Below are 21345 nucleotides of genomic sequence, written 5' to 3'. Positions count from 1 at the left end.
CTTGTCGACACTTCAAATTATATCCAGCTCTGCTGCCTCCCATATATTGCCTAGCCAATGTATACACACTTAGCGCTCTTAATCTCCCTCATAAGTGAATTCCTCAGCCCCTTAATCACCCCCGCTACTCTTCTCTGAATCCTTTCCAATGTGTTGACAACTTTCTGGCACAACGGTGCCCACAGCCATATGCCTTTGGCACCCGCTCCCCTTGGCCTCCCACCAGAAATGGAACTTGGCTGATGTCAGAACAGAGAGTAAGACATATTTATTTGATTTAGCTTTTGATTATGTTCACTTCTTGGGATGACGGTTGATTACTAGGGATGAGGTCAGCCAGGTGTTGGAATTCAGGTCACGTCGGTGATGAAGGAGGGGGGTTATGTGTGAAGAGCAAGAGCATATAACTTGCGTTTCTCCCGGCTATAGTCTCTTTCTAAAATTAGATGAAATCAGGAGCTTTGGGAAATGGTCATATTTTAGATTAGCATCCCAAATATTGTTTCTCTTTCCATAGCCTGAATTTCAAAATTCAATTTAACTTTCCATAATTCTAGAATTTTGAGGTTAGAGAACCTTAAGATTTCCACAGGGAGGGGACTGCCATAGTAATATCAACTGGGGCAGAAGCTTTGAACGTAAAAGTTTACCCATCATTTCTGGGTTAGAAATTCTTTACTCCTTATAATGGAAGTTGTGAGGCATTCAAAGGTAGGGAAAAATCAATTTGCCTGTATTTTAAAAACACCTTCTAGCTCCTTATTACAATACTGATTCTATGACATCACAATACTGACAGTATGATCTTTTCTTTAGGAGATACTTTCCATTTTTAGGGACTTTGACAATATCTGTTAAGTTTTTGGAGTAAGTTTTACATTTTTGTACCTACTAATATGATTAATGATAAATCAAGTGATAGTCTCAGTTCTTTGAGAAGGAAAATATGTGTGCAAATGAAGTGTATGAGAGAGTGTCAATGATCATAATATGTTTAAACTTTAAGAAGTCTCTGACAAAGTTCACTTATGCGTTCCACCAATATTTATTGAGAGTCTTCAAGTTCCCTGGCACTGCCACAGTACACACAGACACAGTTCTGACTACAAGAATCAAATATTATAAAAATAACCAGATAGATTGATGCAAAAGGAATAAAAATGGCAAAATTCCTTTTGTCTCAGACGAGGAATGTGAGTGGGTTTCTTCTTAGACTTAGGAGAAAATATCTCACTAATGGCCTTCAGAGACATGAGTCTCGTGTATGAAGGATGGTACATGACCTAGACCAGTATGAAAAATACATGCTTCCTTGGTGTAATATGGTACGATGATCACAATTGGCACACCAAATCCCGTCTCCAAGAGTGACACCCGGAGACCATATTGCATTTGCTCAAGTGGGATGTGTTAATCTTGCCAATGTACAGGGCAGATGTTCAGTCTAGGAGTGAGGAAAGTAAGGAAAAGAAACTTGCTGTTCGAGACAAACTGTGTCAAATCCAGCTGGAAGTGATGGAGTGCAGACAGATGGGCATTCCCTTGGGTAGGAAGCATGGGAAGATCTTTCAGCGGTCATCAGAAAAAAATGAGTTGGAGGCTCGAGCTATAAAAGGAAATAAATGAAGTAGTCAGCTGCTCCCACTCCTTTCTCCTTTACAAATAAAAGATGGAGACTCAAATGTCAGAAGGAAACCAGCAGCAAACTGCTCAGAGTAACCTCTGGGCTGTTGGAGAGCAACTCGTCTGTTCTGAACCCTAACAAAGGGGGTCCTTAACTAACCTAGAAGCTTGGTTGTATTATCTTTCCCTAAGGACCATCTCCTGCAGTCCCCCATCTTGGATTTTTCTGTGGATGTGGAAGACCTTCTGGGGCACTCTCTAGAGGTCCACTAGGAACTTAGCATCACCTTCTTTATGGGAAACTTGACCAGATCAACCCAGTGCTACTTTTCCTACATGCTGCCCTTAGCTTCTACCAATCCAGCCTATCAGACGTAAGACCTGTCTTTCCCGAAGGCTCAGAGTGCTCTCAGAGGGGATCACAGCAGAAGAACAGAGGTTGAAAATCGAGTTAGCTTAGACGTTTTCTTAGTAATCCCCAAGGAGGTTATTTCAAGGTTTAGCCTTTTAAAAAAATGGGTGAGGTCTGTGTGCTTCCTTCACTCCTGATCGGTTCTCCTTCCCTTAATGTACAGACCAGCTCATGCAAATCATCCCACCAGGCAGCCCCACTGCCAGAAGAGACTCCACCACCCCACCCGCCAAACTGTCACCGTCAGAAAAGCTCCACACACTCGACAGGAGCACATCTTCTCCTGGTTTCCCACATAAATCCCAGAACAAAATAGAACGCAGTGCTGTAAAGTGGGGTTTTGTAGGGAAATGGTGTTCAAGGTTCCCTCCACTACTTGCTGGCTGGGGACCCCAACTTCCTCATGGGTAAGACGGGAAATACTATTATTTGCTACATGAGGTTGAAGCGAGGCTTAAAGGAGATCATAAATGGAAAACAGCACAGAGCCTAACGCATGATTAGCCCTTAATACAGTGTAGCTGTTACATCATTCCCAACAGCTCCCTGATGTCCATCACCAGATTTCAAGAGAAAAGGGAAGGTAAATATGAAAATGGCTCCTCAGATATCAGTTCACAAACAAATCTGTGGACCCAATGTTTTTCTTATAGGATGACCTGTTACACAATCATCCCCTAAGCAGTACTTTTTCTTGAATACTCTCCGCCCAGTGTCATATTAGGGACAAGAACTTCCTATTAGCAGCCCCTGGCTTTGTCCTGTGTGAACAACGACTAGGCTGTCTTTGTGCCTGCTGCGCTAGCTGAGCGCAGATGCAGTAGACTTATTTACAGAGCAGAAAGAGACACACAGACATGGAAAACAAACTTATGGTTACCGGGGGGAGATGGGGGTGGGAAGGGGTAAATTAGGAGTCAGAGATTTGCAGATACTAACTACTATATATAAAATAAAGAAGTTTCTACTGTATAGCACAGAGAATTATATCCAATATCTTGTAGTAACCTATAATGAAAAAGAATATGAAAAGGAATATATGTATGTATATGTATGACTGAAGTATTATGCTGTGCACCAGAGATTGACACAACATTGTAAACTGACTATATTTCAATTTTTAAAAAAAAGCACAAAAAACCCCAAAACATGAGCACACAAACAAGCAAAAGATCCAAACACAACACTGTGTTACCTGAACACCACTTTGGCGTTTAATGGTTATTCTTTTTCCCAAAGTATGAGCCTGATTCTCACTAACTTCTTTTGATTCAAGATGTTCTTGTGATGAAAGGGAACACGAGGAGATGGTGTTTCTGGGTTTTCACATCCTCCTTTACCAGTTTTAAGCTGCTCACTCTCCATCCCACATCCTAGCCTTGGAGTCTTACCGTATCCATCACCCACAAATGTGTCCACTAAACTCGTACCCTGGTTTAATGTTCAGCTGGTGCGTCCACAGCCTCCTACACCAGCCACACCCTTTTCACATGGGCAGTAAGGATCCTGGCCTCCCCTTGGGGATGATGGCTTCCCCGCAGAGCCAATCTAGATTTCTTGGCTCTACACCAAGGGTATGGCTCTAGTCCCATCTAGACCTGCCCAACAGTGGAGCACTTCTCCCCTCTCAGAGGGATTCACAGCTGAGGTTGGGAGCGTTGCTAGAACAGAGCTGGGAAGGGAACGCAAGGATGGCGGATTGTGGAAATCAGGCACAGGGTAACCTGGATGAGTTTTTCTGACTGATTTTTTGCTGTGTCCCCAGTAGAGGTTCTTCTTGTTTAAGCACCTAATAAACACAAATAATGACAAGGATGTTTCCAAAGTTCTGTGCTAGTATCATTTATTACAGAGCTCATCACATCACTCTGAATGAAGGTGAAATCTATGCACTTGTATTTTTCCAGGTCAGCTGTGAGTCATCGGATGGATAAAGTCACGTTGGAATCCCACTGTTCTTTCATCTCTAGCCCCTTCGCAGGACTCCCAATACTATTAATTGGAAATGAGAAATATCTATAAATTTATACATTCTCTATACACGCAGAGTATTTCACAGTTTACAAATTGCCTTCATGCACAATACCTCATTTCAGCTGCACAAAACTCCCTGTGTGAGGGTTTTAATGTCCCCATTTTTCAGGTGAAGACAGTTTCAAATTGGTTTTTGTGATTTACCCAAGATCATTCAAAAATGGAGCTGTGAGTCCATTCCTTGTCTCTGGTTATATATTTCCTGCTTACAGTAGGTTTTTAACTAAGCCTGTTGAAATACAGTTTTTTTAAATTAATAAGTAGAACCAATTAAAATAATAAAATAATAATAATGAGTGATATCAGTTTTCTCTTTCTTACATGTTAGTGGCATGGTTTTTGTTTATTATTAGTTGGTTTCTTCCCTATTACTACATACCTATGAGGTTGTTGAAGATTTTCATTAGTATCTCATCTAAGGCCAATGATTTGTGAATATTGAACCTTAAAAAAAAATCCTCTTACCTGACTTTAAATCAATAGCAGCTCTATCTCACTTTTTCATTATTTCCCAAGTGTCCAAATTCTCTCTCTTTATTTTTCTAGTTAAAAACCAATTTAAAAAGCATTTCAGTAACTCTGCCATTACAGAACTCTTGTTGTAATAAAATTAATAATTTAAATTTGCTGGCATCAAATGCTGGAAGTCCTCAGGGCACCTTAATGAAAATACAAAATGATACCCATACTGCATCATGCCCTGATTACCACCCCAGAGCGAGATTGGGCAAACCTGCCAAATGACTGCAGAAAGAATGATTCCAAATTAAAATTAAAAACAACAATCACACAAGAAAGGCATTAGCTTTACCCTGAACAGTAACGGATTTCAGGTCTCCAGCTACAGAGGATGGATTCAGGGAAGGGAAAACATCACCCAGGACTCTTAAGACTCTCTGCTGTCTAAATGTTAGTCCTCTCACTGGGCGTTAGAAAATATTGCATCCAGTCCTTTCAAATTTGTCACCAAGAAGCTGACACACTGATGGTGAAGTGACTTTCTTAAGGTCCTGTGGATAATCAGAGGGGGACTTGACTGGTACCCATGCTGCCACTGACCGCAAACCTGGCAGCTTCCTACTGTTCTGTGCTACCCCCCATCTGTTTCCAACATTTTGAGGGTCTACTAATTCCAAACTGCTGAATACTGGCCTTAAGCCACTAATACATAAAGTAGGAAGAGGGGAGAGTGTCCGCGAATAGGACTAGGACAAGGGGTAGGCAAACAAAGTAAGTGAGGCATTTGTCTTGGGTGCACACTCCAAGGGGAGTAAAAAATCAGTAATCAATGTATGCAATCAAATGCATTTTTTTTTAGTTAAAATTAATGCAAAAGAACCGTTCTACATTGCTTTCGCATCTCCTCCACCTGCACACAAGTAAACCGCTGGCCCCTCACTTGCTTCCCTCTGATGTCGGTCTTGAGAATGACTTGTTCTTTCCCTTCATGGCCTGTAGTTCATCCCCTCAAACGCCAGTGCTTCACTGTTGACACCAATAATTTACTTTTGGAAATTCCACAGGGGAAGCTCCTTTTTTCCTTGGTAAGGGTCAGAAACATATGGCATGTGAGGTCATTCACTGCGTGCATTGGTTTTAAAATAGGTCCAAAAGTCTTTGGCACTCTTCTCTTCAAAAAATGGAACCTGACATCTCCCTCCCTGAGAGTGAGCTGTTCTTAGTGACTAGCTTCTAATGGATAGTTGTGCAGGAGCAACCATGTAGGACTTCCGATCCAGGCCCCAGAGGGCACACAGCCTCATCTTTGCTTTCTCTAGGATCGCTTGCTCAAGGGAAAGCCAACTGTCTTGTCATGACGTCACTCAAGCAGCATGGTGGAGAGGTTCACGTGGTGAGGAAGCGAGGCCTCCCGCCAATTGCCATGTGAATGAACCAACACAGAAAAAATTCACCTAAAACTATTACTTTTTAAATTACCTTGAAGGGGAATTAAAATACCTCAATTTTGCCTCTACTAATTAGTTTTGGCATGTTGAAATTATTTTGCATTCTCTGTTTAATTACACAAGTAGAAATAGTTAAATGGCCTTGATGAAGAACATAATAATTTTTTTTCTTTTTAGATTTTTTTCCTCTGCAGATTCTATATTCTTTATATGCTGGGACTGAAAAAATAAGTATAATTTACGCACAGTGAAATGCAGGCAGTTTCTGTGTATAGTAAGATGCGATTTGGCAAATAAATAGAATTGTGTAATCAACACCCCATAAAGATAAAGAACACTTACATCACCCTAGGAAATTCCCTCCTGCCCCTTCTTGATCCACACTCACACCACAACTTCACTCTGAAGCATTCTGACTTCTATCAGCAACAATTAGGTGCATCTCCACTACACCTTCATATAAATGAAAACATACACTATGCGCTTTCCAATGTTTGACTTATTTTGAGATTTATCTATGTGTGCATCAGTAATTCAGTTTTTATATCCAAGAATTATTGAATACTACTTCATATGTTTATTTATATATTATTCTTTTGATGGACATATGGGTTGTTTTCAGCTTAGTGATATTATGAATGAAGCTGCTGTGAATGTGTTGACACGATTGTTTGTGTGGACATATGTTTTCATTTATCTTTGGTATATATGATGAGGGGTAGCCTCGATGGGTCATAGGATAGATTAAAAAATCTGCCAAACGTTATTCCAAAGTAACTGCACTGTTTTTCACTCCGACCACTGACAATAAAAGTTCCAGTTGCTCTACATCGCAGAAGACTTTGGAAGATTTTTTTAAGGTTTAAATCGGAATTTTCAAAAAAAAAAATTATACCAGCAGTTGGGGAAATTAACTGAAGGAGAAAATACAGTTAGGGCTTCTGAGAGGCTACACACTTTGTTGAGCAAAATAATTTTTGTAATTTAGAGCAACTGGAGAGGGAAAATAAAACAGTATAAAATTGCTGGTGAATTGTGCTCTGCAAGGGAGATTATTATGGAGAAGCTACTTAACCTATTGGTTTGAAAATCTCCCAGGAAGTCAATACAGAATGTTCTCTTTCTTGGAAATTCATGGAGAATGTCCACAAGTAAAATTTCATGTTGACTCAATTAGTCAATATTTTTGAATGCATGTCAAAATTGTGGAAAATTTGGAGGAAGGGAGGTGAGGTGGCAGAGTTTTGAAGAAAACAGGGCTTGTAAGCCCTGAAACTCTATAAAACTCCATGAAAAAAATCAACCAACTTCCTAAACCAGTCAAACCTTCCTGCTACTTGTATCATGTCTTCCATGTCTATACTCAGGAAATTAACTGAAACATATTTACTGTTTTCTCATTCTGTTCTGTATGCAATATTCAAGGTTCTCATAAGAGAAAGAGATAGCCTAGCTTTTGTTTTCATATTGTCAACAGACATTTGAAACCTGTTACTATTCTGTTTTTTGAGTTACAAAGTCTTGCCTCCTTTCAGATTTAGATAATTGTAAGGATGTGGTATAAAACAATGTGATGATCCGGAAATACTTTATTATTGAAAAAAGTTTTCATTTTAAAAAATGCAATTGGCTGCAGTTCTAAGAATGTTCCAAGAATTCTTGGCTTTTCCATAGCTTAGAAAATGTAAATTATCTGTCCCTCGATGGTTTCTTTTATCCTTTTGTTTTAAAAAAATGAAGGATTGAAAAATAATGACCTAGTTGTTTATAGGGAAATGGGCCTTATATGAAGACTTTAATTATTGAGTACTGAAGGTAAGGTTAAAGTGTTACGTCTATTTTTCATTTGCTCTTGCAATATTAGACACTGACTAATGTGTTAAAACAAGGCAAGGGGGAAATTGAAAATAAATATAGAAGGTGACAGAGACTCGGCTGTCACAAGAGTTTGTAAGAGATGGTTGATCAAGTAGAAGAAATAAGCAAAACCAAGAAGTCATGAGGGGGTTGTTGACCATATGTTATCTGTAATGGGAGCTATCTTATAAACTTGAAAAAATAAAGTTTTCATTTTCTAAAGAAAAAGAAAAGTCATGAGGTGAGGATAGCTCAGTGGTGGAGTACGTGTTTAGCATGTGTGAGGTTCCAGGTTCAACTCCCAGTGCCTTTAAAAAAAAAAAAGAAGTATGGGAATGATGGAGATGAAAGTAGATTAAGCATTTCCTGGGTTTTGTAAAAGGTGCCAAGATAGATGGGGAGCCACTGTGTTCATCCTCTAAGTAGGCATATCAGAGACGTGTGGGGACGACGGGGGGCCACTGATACATTGGGCCAAGTATGAGGCAGGCTGGACAAGTGGTCTCAGCATAATTCTCAGACGTTATAGAAACACACGCCAAAGGTGGGCATATCACAATTCCAAAAGTACGTTTTCTGAAACGAGGATGTTGAAAACACATTGATGATAAGGAGAGAGGGATGCAAGTCTGACCACCATCACATAAGCCCTTTGTCACAGGCACAAGAGAAGGCAGACCAGTCAGGCCTCTTATAGTGACAGAGACCCAGAGGACAAAGTCTGAGGCACACAGGTTTGCCTGCCCGGCTCGCTTATGGCTCTGCACATTCAAAGAGACGACAATTTTGAGAAAGCAGCACTGTATTTTATGGGTATCATTTTTGAGAGCTGATATGCAATAAAACCAAAATAAACTGAAGTGCATATTGTAAGGAAGACATTTAAGTAGTTGTCGTGTGGTGTAGAGTTAATGTCAAGTGAAAGCTCCTGGGCTGGGACCAGAAAAGGAGTTGAGGTCGTGACACGAGTGAACTTGTTCAGAAATACGTTTATCCTTGAATATTTCCTTCTCCTAAACCAAGCAAGTCTCCTTTCTCTGGAGTCAAGTATGACTGTGCCTAATCAGAAAAAAATGTGTACAAACACTGCTGAGTGAAAAAAAAAAATTCACGGGGTCTGTAAGGGTGCAGTGAAGGTTGATATGTACCCTGGGGCATGCCAGCATTCTCTAGTCCATCTGCCAGGACTATTTGAGAGAGCCCAGGACTGAGAATGCACAGCGCAGGGAGAGGTGGGGTTGCCCCATCCTCAGCATGAGCTTCCTTTTGGTTCACAGGGGAAAATACACTGGGCAGATAATGCTCCCATTAATGCTTAGAACACAAGCCAAAATAAATGGCTCCATCAGATAAAACCCAGTTATGTAACACTTTATCTGTAGAGAGCACACAGGTGAACATGGGAGTACGGACAGCTCTTAGAGATCTTGATTTCAGTCTCTTCGAATACATACTCAGACGTGAACTTGCGAGACGACAGAGTACTTCTACTTTTAATTTCTTTTTGAGGGACCTCCATACTCTTATCCACAGAGGCTGCACCATCATTTCATTCTCACCAACAGTGTGCAGGTGTTCCCCTTTCCCCATATCCTTGCCAACACTTGTTGTCTTTGTCTTTTTTTGGGCAACATCCATCGTCATGGGTGTGAAGTGATAACTCAACGTGGTTTTGATTTGCATTTCCCTGATGATTAGTGACGTTGAACATTTTTTCAGGAACCTGTTGGTCATTAGTATGTCTTCTTTGGAGAAACATCCATTCAAGTCCTTAGTTTATTTTTAATTTTGTTATTAGGGTTTTGTTGGTTTGTTTTTTCCATTTGTTTGTTTTCCTACTGAATTGTAGGAGTTCCTTATGTATTTTGGACATTAACCCCTCATCAGATATGTGAGTTGCAAATATTTTCTCCTATTCCATAGATTGCCTTTCACTCTACTGATTATTGTCTTTGTCTATGTAGAAGCTTTTCAGTTTGAAATGGTCCCACTTGTTTATTTTTGTTTTTGTTGTTTGTGTTTTGGGTGTCATATCCATGAAATCATTATCAAAACCAACATTATGAAGTGTTTCCATTATGTCTTCTTCTGGGAGTTCTATAATTTCAGGTCTGTGTTTAAGTTTTTAATCCATTTTGAGTTGAGTTTTTGCTTATATGATAAGGTAGAGATCCAAGTTTGTTCTTTTGCATGTAAATAACTAGGGTTCCCAATGCCATTTGTTGAAGAGACGCTCAGATTTACTCTTTGCTCATGCTCAGATGAGAGAGAAAGAGATTTTCAGGAGACGTAAGTATTGTTGTGTAACTGGATCAGGCTGTGGGGTGAGGGTCCTAGAAAGGGAGAGGATGACTTGTAACAGGTGATGACAGGTGGAAGCTGTCAGAATCTCAGGGAGCTCTGTCTGAGCCATGGCTGCAATTCAGAACTCCTGTCTCTGCGGGAGTGGTTGACCTGTTTTGATTTCCATGTGCCGGCAAATTCACGTGTAGAATTTGGCCAAAAGAAGTGACTAGAAGTGTAATTGGAGAGGATGTGACAGTGTCTGCCCCTTGTCCAGTCTCTGGGCTTGGTGATGGCCACCTGCCAGATGTGGGCGCGGTCACAGAAGGTAGCGAAGCTCCTGAGTGTTTCTCAGGATGCTTTGAGAGATGCACTGGGAGAGTCCAAGGTTGGGAGTCCAAGGCCAGAAGAACACCAAGAGGAAAGCGCCAAGGTCTAGTGACCAAGACTTATCTCAAGGACCTGCCACTCCCAGAGGGAGAAGGCCAATCCTGGAACATGCTGAAGATTCCCTTGAGGTCATGAGAAACACTTTAGAAGAGGGCAAGAGAGACATGCTGTGGTTCTGCAGGTGGGGGCTTCACTAGGGCAGAAGCATCTGTCAGTTAACGGTCAGCCACGTTGCGATCAGCCACGGCCACACTCATGGTGTGCTTTCAAAGTAAATGATGGATAGTTATGGTATGGATTGGTCAAATTTTTAGAACTCTTAAACAGGAGGCAGAGGTCTGGGCTTTAGATACTAATAGTAACTCTTGGTGCAACTCTGGGCTAGTCATTTCCATTGGCTGGACATCATGGATCTTGCCTACCAACCAGCCAGTTAGAACAGAGAAACCCTAAGCTCCACTTCGTGGTTACGTTCATCCGAGCTACATTCTCTCTCAGTTTAGCGTGTTATGTACAAAATCCAACACGGTCAGCTAATGGGACATTTGTCTACGGCTCAGTTTCTTCTATAACCCTTTACACACATCATCTGTCACACTGACACATGGTCACCCACACATATACCTTTACAGACAGACTGAGTTCAGCTACACGCTGCTGGTCACTTTTCCTCTAGGGTCTCAAGTTAAAGCATCCCTTTATTTTTATTTTTTAAATTTTTAAAAATAATTTTTTGACTGAAAAAATGATTGCGAGACATATGCATATAAAAAGAATATATAGTAAAAGAACTTCTAATTAATTTACGTATTTACTTACAATGAGATATAATTGACCTACAAAATTATATTCGTATTATTTTTTATATATTTTTAATTCCTCCAACAACACTTCTTTTTGTTGAAGTATAGTCGGTGTACAGTGTTGTGTTGATTTCTGGTGTATGGCGTAGTGATTCAGTTATACACACACATATATATATTCATTTTCATATTCTTTTTCATTAGAGGCTATTACAAGGTATTGAATATAGTCCCCTGTGCTAGACATTAGGACCTTGTTGCATAGCATAACTTTTGATGACATCTGAGATGATTGCTAAGAAATGGAGGCGGCAGACACCTCACTCCTCCCCCAGCAGCTTCAGCTTTGCCTTTGGGAGCAGACAGGGTCCTACTCCCCTTGCTCATCCTCTCCTGTCACCCTGACTCCTGGCAGATCTGAAACCCACTTACGGTGACCTCATAACCTCAAGGCATTAGCTGAATTATCTGGGATCAGATATCTGCACAAGTAAGATGGTGTTTCATTGAACATAGCTATTTACATTAAACATATTCAGAATAACTATTTTCACTGGAGCATTGATAGATCAACCAACGGCAATTTAATAAGAATATTGTCTGTCCTTGTAAGGGATATTCCCTGTTGGCAGCGAAGATGGGACCAGAGCGCACTGTATCACTCAGTCTTGTCACAGGAGATGTTCTGTCGCTGATTAAAGAGCTGCATGTCCTCTTTAGTCACAAAAACACTTCATGGGGTAACCTTGTTTCTGTCTTAATGGATTCAGGCAATGTAATGAGAGCTACCAAAGTGGACATGAAGAAACCCTTTGAGAGACAGAGCATGTCACTCTCACTTACTCACTAATGGCAGGCCCTCCCGGGCTGAGCGAGCCCTTCTGGGCAGAGCTCTAAGAGTCATTTAAAATGCACCTGCGTTCCTTCCTTTCTTGAGATGCCACAGAAAGGCACCCAAAAGAGCTCTTGTGGTGTTGTTAGGAGCACTGACTACAACTCACAGGTGTCTTATCTTCATCAGAGCTGTCTGATGATGTATTGTTTAATACGTCCTTAAATGTGCAAGGCAGACTTTATCTTTTCAAAGTATATTTCTGTCTCTGAGTTCCCCAAAAGCCGTACCACCTCTGGGAGTTGACAGGTCCAACTTAGGTGGCTTAATTTTCTGTTGTTGTTACAGACTGGGCATCCAAGGTTCAGGGGATTTACCTGATACCTAAGATATATGATGAATGAATGGCTTCTGAATTAGGACCAGAACTGGGGTTCTCCAGTGATGCATTTGTCTTTCTGTCTATGTCTGTGTTTCCATCTATGTCTCTGTCTCTCTCTGCACACACACACACACACACACACATGCACACGTGCACACACACACTACACAGACAGATAATTTGGCATTCTATAAATGTATGTGTGTGTGTATAACAATTTAACACCTGCCATGACCAAGTTGTGATTCATGCAGGACAAATCATCTTACTGCTCAGGAGGAGGGAGAGTCAAGAAAAGAAAGACTGAGTTACCAAGAGTGTAGTTTTATTCTGCAGCTTTTGCCAGTTTGAAGAAGCAACAAATTCATAAACTATATGGTAAGCACATTTAACTGTTCTAGGATTTTTCTCATGCTTCATGAAAACAGAGATCATAACTGGGAAACCAACTGTAAAATTAAAAGAACTAGATGTTGCCAATAAAGACCATCATTTCAGGAAAATAAATTTGTTTCTTGGTAGCTTTTCTTGAATGTATGCTTGAGGTGCCCACAAGAAAACCAATTCAACCGAGAAACAAATTGATCTTGCTTCACTGGTTTATATGAACAGAGTAAAACACACACCAACAAGTTACATCACTTAATAACTCCTTGTTTCCCATAATGAATCAATGGCAAGATCACCTTGAATGGCTGTATTTTGAAGTCTGAGGGACACATTAGCTTGAACTACATACAGTTCATGTGCCAGATGATGGGTTCCAGTAAGAGCATCTCCAGAGCTAACAGAATCAAGGTATTCAGCCTTTGTGTAGTACCTGTATCCATCTTATTTGGGAATTTTGTTTCTTGAGGGTTTTTATATTTGTTAATGTATAGGTAACATTACTGTGGAGATGAAATAAAGACGGACAATTTGATATTGTAGTTGGTGTCTAGAAATGTGGTATTTTACTCTGTAAAGGCATTTTATTGGATCTTACGGAGGAGAAAGAAACTCATCTTTGCAAAATCAATTCTCTTAGGCTTTGAATGCTTCCTAATTATGGTTTCAAAACACGCTCGTAACTTTTTCTATTTTTATTAAAATGCTCGGCGGTGGGAATTTGCAAGTTGCATTCTCCATTCTCCCAAGTGGCAAAAGCTGGCATTCAGTGCGTTTCTGTCACTTAATTTGGGGCCATCACAGGAGAGGATGAGATAAAGTTTAAAAAAATTTCCTGTTGAGGGTTTCTCTGAAGCGCTTTCTCTTTTTTTGCTACAGGAGAGCAAAGCAAATTTCCTTCGACCATGGTCAATGCAGGAATGGTCCTCCTGAAACAGGTACGCTATTTCCAAATGCTGAGTGAAGTGAGGGAGAAGCATACATTATTCCTCAACATTTTAACCCGATAAATATATCATAATAAATGGGAAATATGTGCACTATGCTAACAAGTAAATGCATTTTGTGCACTGATATTCCAGACTCTGTTATTGGGAGACCACAATGATTTGGGAAGTTGACATTTTAATGTTCTAATAGCAAAAAATGTAACGAGAAAATTTACAAAAACGTAATAGCAAATATACTACAAATTTAACCAAGGAGAAATGTTTCGCTATCCAGGAGTGACAATGTATAAACTCTCCAAAGCAGCCATTTTATTAATTAAAAAGCTAATGACAAATCTTAAATTTTCATTAGCTTCCTAAATGAAAATCACTTGGAAAGAAAAAATAACCTTTGGTATTTTGCAATCCCTAGTCTCTTTTCCTTTAGGAAGTATCATTTGAATTGTAGATTCATTACAAATTCAAATTTTATCAATTCAGAATGGAATTTATACATTTGGATTGATCACATATTTTAGAGTTGTAACTGCATTTTCTAATTGTGTTAAATAAATCCTACTAAAGATAGTTCTCTTTATGTCATAATTTTTTAGAATAATGGAATCATGACTCTGCTATAAGCATAAAATTATAGAAATAAGAAGAGACCCGAAAGTTCACTTGTCAAGAGTTTTCTATTTACTATTTCACTGTGAAGTGACAAGTGTGTCCTTTACACACTCTAGAGACCCCTTATTTGACATGGTTGCATATTCCATATTTATTATGAAGGGTTATCTACCTAACTTACTAATATTCAAAGACTGATATCATCATGTATAATTCATATTAATGCATTGAGAAAATACAGTATTTTTATTAGCTTCTGCTATCTCATTGCAATATTTATTTCTATTAATTTATTAGAAATACTAAAAATAACTAACAATTTTATACAGTCAAAATGTGAAACTATGGGTCTTCTCCAAATTCATTCACAAATTAAAAAAATTCAGGATGAAGAGAATTGGGAAAATATTTAATTTAATTAATATATTCTATAACCAAAGTTCTGAAGGGCTTCCTTAATATAACACTGTTACCAACGTGGGTATGCAGATGGCTTATTTTCCAAGGGGCTTCCTGGTCAGGTCTCGACTGTCGGGGCCCTGATTTCCTTGCCACTGATTGGATACGTTGACTATATAATCATCGAGCCATACGTAAAAATGGAATTCTGAGCCACAACCTACCGCAACCAGCCCAGGAAACCAATCCATTGTCTACAGTAACCAGCTCAAGAAAGCAGCCTGCTACTTATCTACAAGTCAGATTTGCAGGAAGTCAGACCACTAACTCTAGTGACAAACCAGGAAGCCAAAAAATAACCCCTCTCCAATTGGCCCAGGGTGGCCAGGACTTGATTAATAACAGACAGCTGCCATAATTTTTATCCTTACTTCCAGTTGAGGATCGACCAGACAAAGCAAATGTGCGCCCTGCACCCACCATCTAGGATGCCTCACTTCTACTGAACTCACCTGCAGCTTCTCCATGCCAGCAGCCTCCTCTCTGGGCATCACCTGAAGCCTCTCCTTTGTTCTACTATAAATTTTTCCCACTCATCTGCTTGCCTTTAATTCTTTGCCAGACACAAGTCTTGGTGCCTGACACCCTTGCTGTAGATCTGACTAAACCGACTTTGCTTGTCATTTGATTGGCCTTTGTCTATTTCCATCCCTTTGATCCATCATGTGGTGAGATTCAGAACCTAGTTAGATTCAGATCAGAATTAGGTTCAGTAAAGGGAGATAAGTGCATTAGATACAAAAAGCAATGATTTCTCTCTGGCTGAGATCAGGGAAGGCTTCATGAAAGAGTTTACGTCTGCATTGGGATAAGCCAGTCAGCTTGGGCGAGGGGCCAAAGAAAAGTTTTGTTGTTATTTTTGTAGTGATTGCTGCTGCTGCTTTTCCATTGTTGTCTAACTTTTAATGGCATTTAAAATCTCATTATGCCAGGGTTGTAACTGATCAACATTTTAATTGATCCAATCATAAATTGGTTCCTGATTTTAAGATTTGTCTCACATTTAGCTAAATATTTTTTTTGCGTATCTTTCTTTTCACTCTTTGTAGGTGGTCCTCATGCTGAATGGTCTTTTTCAGGGGAGCAGGGATGCTTGGGTGATAAATGTCCCTATTGAATCTAATTTTTCAGGTGCTCATGAGTACTCATAAAATGAGGACTATTTTAGATTTTTATTTTCTTTGCCCTACTACATTGTCCATCTGTCAAAGTTTATCAAAGCCAAGAGCTATACTACTGCAATAAATTTGAAAAAGCAGGTCTAAGAAAACTGACCTACAGAGAATGATAAAATGTTCAACCCTGTACTTGCAAAAATCAACGTTCAGAGTACAGTCATATATGCATATACCTTTAAGTAGTGTTTTTGGCGGTAAGCCACAGGAGTTTCCATGCAATCAGTTAAAGTGAAGCATATTCTCAGGGGCTTCTGGTTTCAGTTTAAAGACATAAAGAGCTGTAAATAACATCATTCCCACCTTTACAACAAAGAAAAAGCTGGACAAACAGCAATTCATGACTTTTATTGAGACCTTCAGAGAATTGAGGTTTTTAGGGTAAACAACATAAAACAGAGAGAGAAACAGACACCTGGAGGAAGTAGGCACACTTAAGCATTTGTTTACCTGAGTCAGATTTCATCTAACAACATATAAGCCTGTAAGTCAATTTAAACAGAAATTTTGAAAAAAGAAAAAAAGCCCACTAATAATAGAGTGTAAACTATTGTGAGAGTGTGGAGCTTCTGAAAGGCCACAGAAGTAGGGGAGTTCACATACTCTGGTAGGGTCTTCCTCCAAGAACCCCAACCAGTTACCTAAAGGAAAAATTTAAGAGAATCCTAAGAAGATGTGGATAAAGAAGATGAGGTAGGTAGATAGATAGATAGGTAGATAGATAGAAAGATAGATAGATAGATAGATAGACAGACAGACAGACAGACAATGGAATACTACTCAGCCATTAAAAAGAATGAAATGTTGCCATTTACAACAATGTGGATGGACTTGGAGAGTATTATCCAAAGAGAAATAAGTCAGGGAAAGACAAATGCCATATGATATCACTTATACGTGGAATCTAAAAAATACAACAAACTAGTGAATATAACAAAAAAGAAGCAGACTCACAGATACAGAGAACAAACTAGTGGTTACCACCGGGGAGTGGGAAGGGGGAGGGGAAGGATAGGGGGAGGGGAGTAACAGGTACAAAGTACTATGTATGAAATAAGCTACAAGGGTGTACTGTACAACACAGGGACTGTAGCCAATATTTTAGAATAACTATAAATGGAGTGTACCCTTTAAAATTTGTGAATCACTATATTATACACCTGTAACTTACAATATTGCACAGTAACTATACTTCAAGAGACAGAGAAAGAATCCTGAGAAAGCCCTCTCATGATGTCAGCAGTGGAAAAGCAGAGCAGCTACTATCAAAACTCTGCCAAGACCCTTCTCCCTTTTGCTTCCTATGGGATAAAAGCATCTAGAAAGGGAATGGCATCCAAATCTGTAGCCGGAGAGAGCCACGGGCGAGAGGCTCTTGTCTTGTTGCAGAAAGAATTCAGAGACAAGACGCCGAGGTTAAGAAAGTAAAGCAAAGATTTATTAAGGGACAGGTAGTACGCTGTCAAGGAAAGAGCGGGCAGACCCAGGTGGGTGGCTGCCCCAAGTTTCCTCACTATATGGGTGTAAAAACGAGTGGGCAGAATATTCACTAGTGGGGAGGGGTTTGGGGTTGTCATTCCTTATCTTCACCCCAGCTCTGCCTTCCCAGGTGGGGAGGAGGGATTTTTCATCCTTATTCAGTCTTGATCGGGAAATTGGATGAGGTAATAATGATCAAAAGGTTACATTCAGATGATGGGGATTCCTGTCTTGTCCCACCCTTCTGCCTCCAGGACACTTATCAACCCAGAAGTTATGGTTTTTTATCAGTCCAGAGGATCCTGTTTTTCTTAGTCTGTCCAAGGACCCCATTGTTCACAAGATATCTGGTTTTCTGCCGTTTACCCGCGTCCCCTATTCTCTGCTCATGTCTAGCTACCTGCCTGCTCTAACAAGAGCACTGGTGGAACCTTGTAGCAGTTGGGGAAGGGGAGGCCAAGCATGAAAGTCTTTGCATACTGTTTCCTCAATCTTCCCTAGGGAACAAACGCCCTAATTTGCTTGGGGGAGGGGATCAAAATGTGTAACTGGAAGCCCTGGCGGGCCCTCCATAGAAGTGAGGGGGGAGCAATGACAGCAAACTCGCAGAACATAGTCACACCGGAAAACGTTTCCACTGGGATGGAGAATAAACCTCATCTTTTAAAAATAACTCACAAAAGTATGAAACACTGTCACTGAAGGAGGCAGGAGGGAAAGGTGCTGACCTGAGGAACTTTGGAAATGAGTTGAATCTGCAGAAGAGTAAAGACAAAAGGACTTGTAGATGGCCACCATATTCTAGTCGATGCATCTGTGTTCCTCGGAGGTAGAAGTTAACAACTCTGAAACCACTATACATGTATACAGAAATGGAACCATTAAATCAATGGGTGACAGATGGTAGGATCTAGGTTTCTTACTGTGAGAATGGAAAGTTACAGATAAGCAAGGGAAAAGCAAGGGAAGGATGCTAGAATGACCCATCTGGTAATGGATTGGGGTTACAGACATCAGTGCGGACTAACATTTCACTTACTAGAGATAGAGGTGGTTACACATAGAAATATTCATAGCTCTCTCTATATAAACATATTTTTATATTTCCTTGATACATCAGGTAATAGGGCCAGGTAGGAACAAAGACACTCCGGTAGCAATGTGTACACCTAGCACTCAGATCTTAGTTTCCAAAATCATTCTTTAATTAAAGGAAGCAGGATTCTCTCTGATTCTAGGACTTGGGTAGGAAATATACAAGATGTACCTGGAGCATCTTGTAGTACCAGAAAATAAGGAAGCACCAAAAAAATAAATAAATAATAAGGATGAGAATATATCAGAGGGGCACTTGAAAAATCTTCCAATAGTCAAAGCGGAAACAATCTATTTCTACAAAAAGCCACCTATAATGCAAAGAAACAAACAATCTAAAATTAAAAAGACAAAGAAAGATATAAGACAGAAATAATCATCAAAAAATAGCGGGATGGCCTCTTGCTCCCTCGTCTTCGCAGACAGCCCGCACTCTGTCTATGGAGCGTCTACCTACTTCTACTTTAACCTGAGCACCCTGCCCCTCACCTCGTGGCCTTTCTCTCGCTTCTGAAACAGCCTGCCCTCTATGCACTATGGGTCTCTCTAAATAAATCTACCTTTACTCAAAAAAGAAAACCAAAAACATAGTGGGATGAGTGTGGTTTCCAGTTTCACATACGAGGAGCTTGGAAGTCCTTTAACAGCAAGCAGAAAGCTTAAGAGACTGAAAAATCAGCAACTTTTCTTGAATCTTGAAGAGAGGGGTGGACACAGAGTAAACGCTCGCTGCCAAGACGCAGGGACAGGTGAGCACAGAGATCAATGCTGGTGAGAGCGGATGCTTGGGGGCCAAACGCGCCGTAGGAATCGGGGCTGCGGTAGGGGAAGCGCCACTGAAACTGAAGAATTGCCAGAGGCTCCATGTGGACAAGTCTGAGAGCTGAAAAATCCCAAAGGGGCCCAGTCATTGAAGGGAGGCCCCCACAGCATTTTGAGATGTACCTTCAAGAGCTTGACCAGGTTCCTGTAGTAAACACCGGAGAAAGATCTCCTCATGGTTCCGCCAGGGAAAAAGGAACCATTCTGAAATACACCAGTGCACTCCATGCCTCTTAACAAGATCCACCCTGAGGGAAAACTAGTTAACCAGAGCTTAAGCTGCTGGGGTATTATCAGATCCCAACTGTCCTGGGAGAAAAGAAAAAGCCAACTCCAGTCAACAATGCACGACCACATGGGAAAATGGAAAGACCCAACCCCAGCCCATTCTAGCCATCTGGTACCCCTTAAGAAAGAGAAAACTGAGAAACACTTGTGAAATTCACAGCCCAGAGGTATAGCATCACTGAGAGACTGAGACTTAATCATAGGATGCTAGAATGCTTTTCTCCCCCTTACACTTCTCCAGTACTTTACTAAAGGACTATTCACAGCAATTCTTTTCACTGGCACACCATGTCTGACTAGCAAGAACAATTTATAAGATATACCAAAGGCAAAAAAAAAAAAAAACAACACACACACACACAATTTGCAGAGACAGAGCAAGAATCAGAACCGCATACAGCAGCCATGTCGGCACAATCAGACTGGGAATTGAGAACAGCTATGATTAATGTGCTCAGGGCTCCAATGGATGAAGTAGACAGCATGCATGAACAGATGGGCAGTGTAAGCAGAGAGATGGAAATCCAAAAGGAAAAACAAAATGTTAGACACAAAAACGCTGTAACAGAAATGGAGAATGACTTTGATGGACTTTTTAATAGACTGGACACAGCGGAGGGAAGACTCCCTGAGCTAGAAGATATATCAAAGGGTCCTCAAAAACAGAAGAGGAGAGAACAAAGCCTGAAAAGAACAGACAGAATGTCCAACAACTGTGGGACCACCATAAAAGATGTAACATATGGGTAATGGAAGTACCAAAAAAAGAAAAAAAAACAGAAGAAATGTTTAAACAATAACTGAAAATTTGCCCCAATTAAAGTCAGATACCAAACCACACGTCCAAGAAGCTCAGAGAACACCAAGCAGGGTAAATGCCAAAACAAACAAACAAACCAAAAATATAGCTAGGAATATCATTTTCAAACTACAAAGATAATCACAGATTAAAAATATCCTGATAGAAGCTGGAAGGAAAGATGTTCATCCTACCTGCTGGGGCACAAAGACAAGAATTACATCCAATGTCTCAGAGAACATGCAAATGAAAAGAAAGCAGAGTAAACTAAAGTATTGAGAGAAGAACCTCATCAATATAGAATTCTGTACCAAGTAAAATTATATTTCAATAGTGAAGGATAAATAAACTCCAAGAGAGACAATAACCAGGGGAATTTGTTGCCAATAAAGTTTCATCACAAGAAATGTTAAAAAGAAGTTCATTAGAGGGAGGAAAAATAATATAGCTCAGAAAATTCAGATCTACACAAAGTAAGGAAAGACATCAAAGAATGAATATGTGAAGATAAAATCGAAATTTTTGCTTTTCTTATTGTAAAAGCAAAAAAAAAAGTACAGTGGGAATGTTTATTCTGACAAATTAGACCTCAGGGCAAGAAAGGGTATCAGAGAAAGAAAGATCTAGCTAATTATAATGGGATACGTTCTTCAAGAAGGCATAACCGTCCTAAAAGTCTATGGAAAGAACAGCAGAGTTCCAGAGCACATGAGACAAAGTGGGTAGATCTGAAAAGAGGAACAGACAAATTCACAATTA

The 21345-nt window shown here is 40.0% G+C and overlaps 1 long non-coding RNA gene across 1 annotated transcript; it reads left to right on the top strand.

The window, feature by feature from the left end:
• Positions 1-553: 553 nt before the first annotated feature.
• Positions 554-4369, top strand: LOC140688877 (uncharacterized). The gene is made up of 2 exons (XR_012063722.1): positions 554-711; positions 3943-4369. It is a non-coding gene; the product is annotated as an uncharacterized lncRNA (long non-coding RNA).
• Positions 4370-21345: the final 16976 nt, after the last annotated feature.

Source organism: Vicugna pacos, chromosome 24, assembly GCF_048564905.1.
Source record: "Vicugna pacos chromosome 24, VicPac4, whole genome shotgun sequence".
In the NCBI taxonomy this organism is placed as follows: domain Eukaryota; kingdom Metazoa; phylum Chordata; class Mammalia; order Artiodactyla; family Camelidae; genus Vicugna; species Vicugna pacos.
Note: the sequence above shows the minus strand (reverse complement) of the source record. Positions and strands in the feature narration are given on the sequence as shown.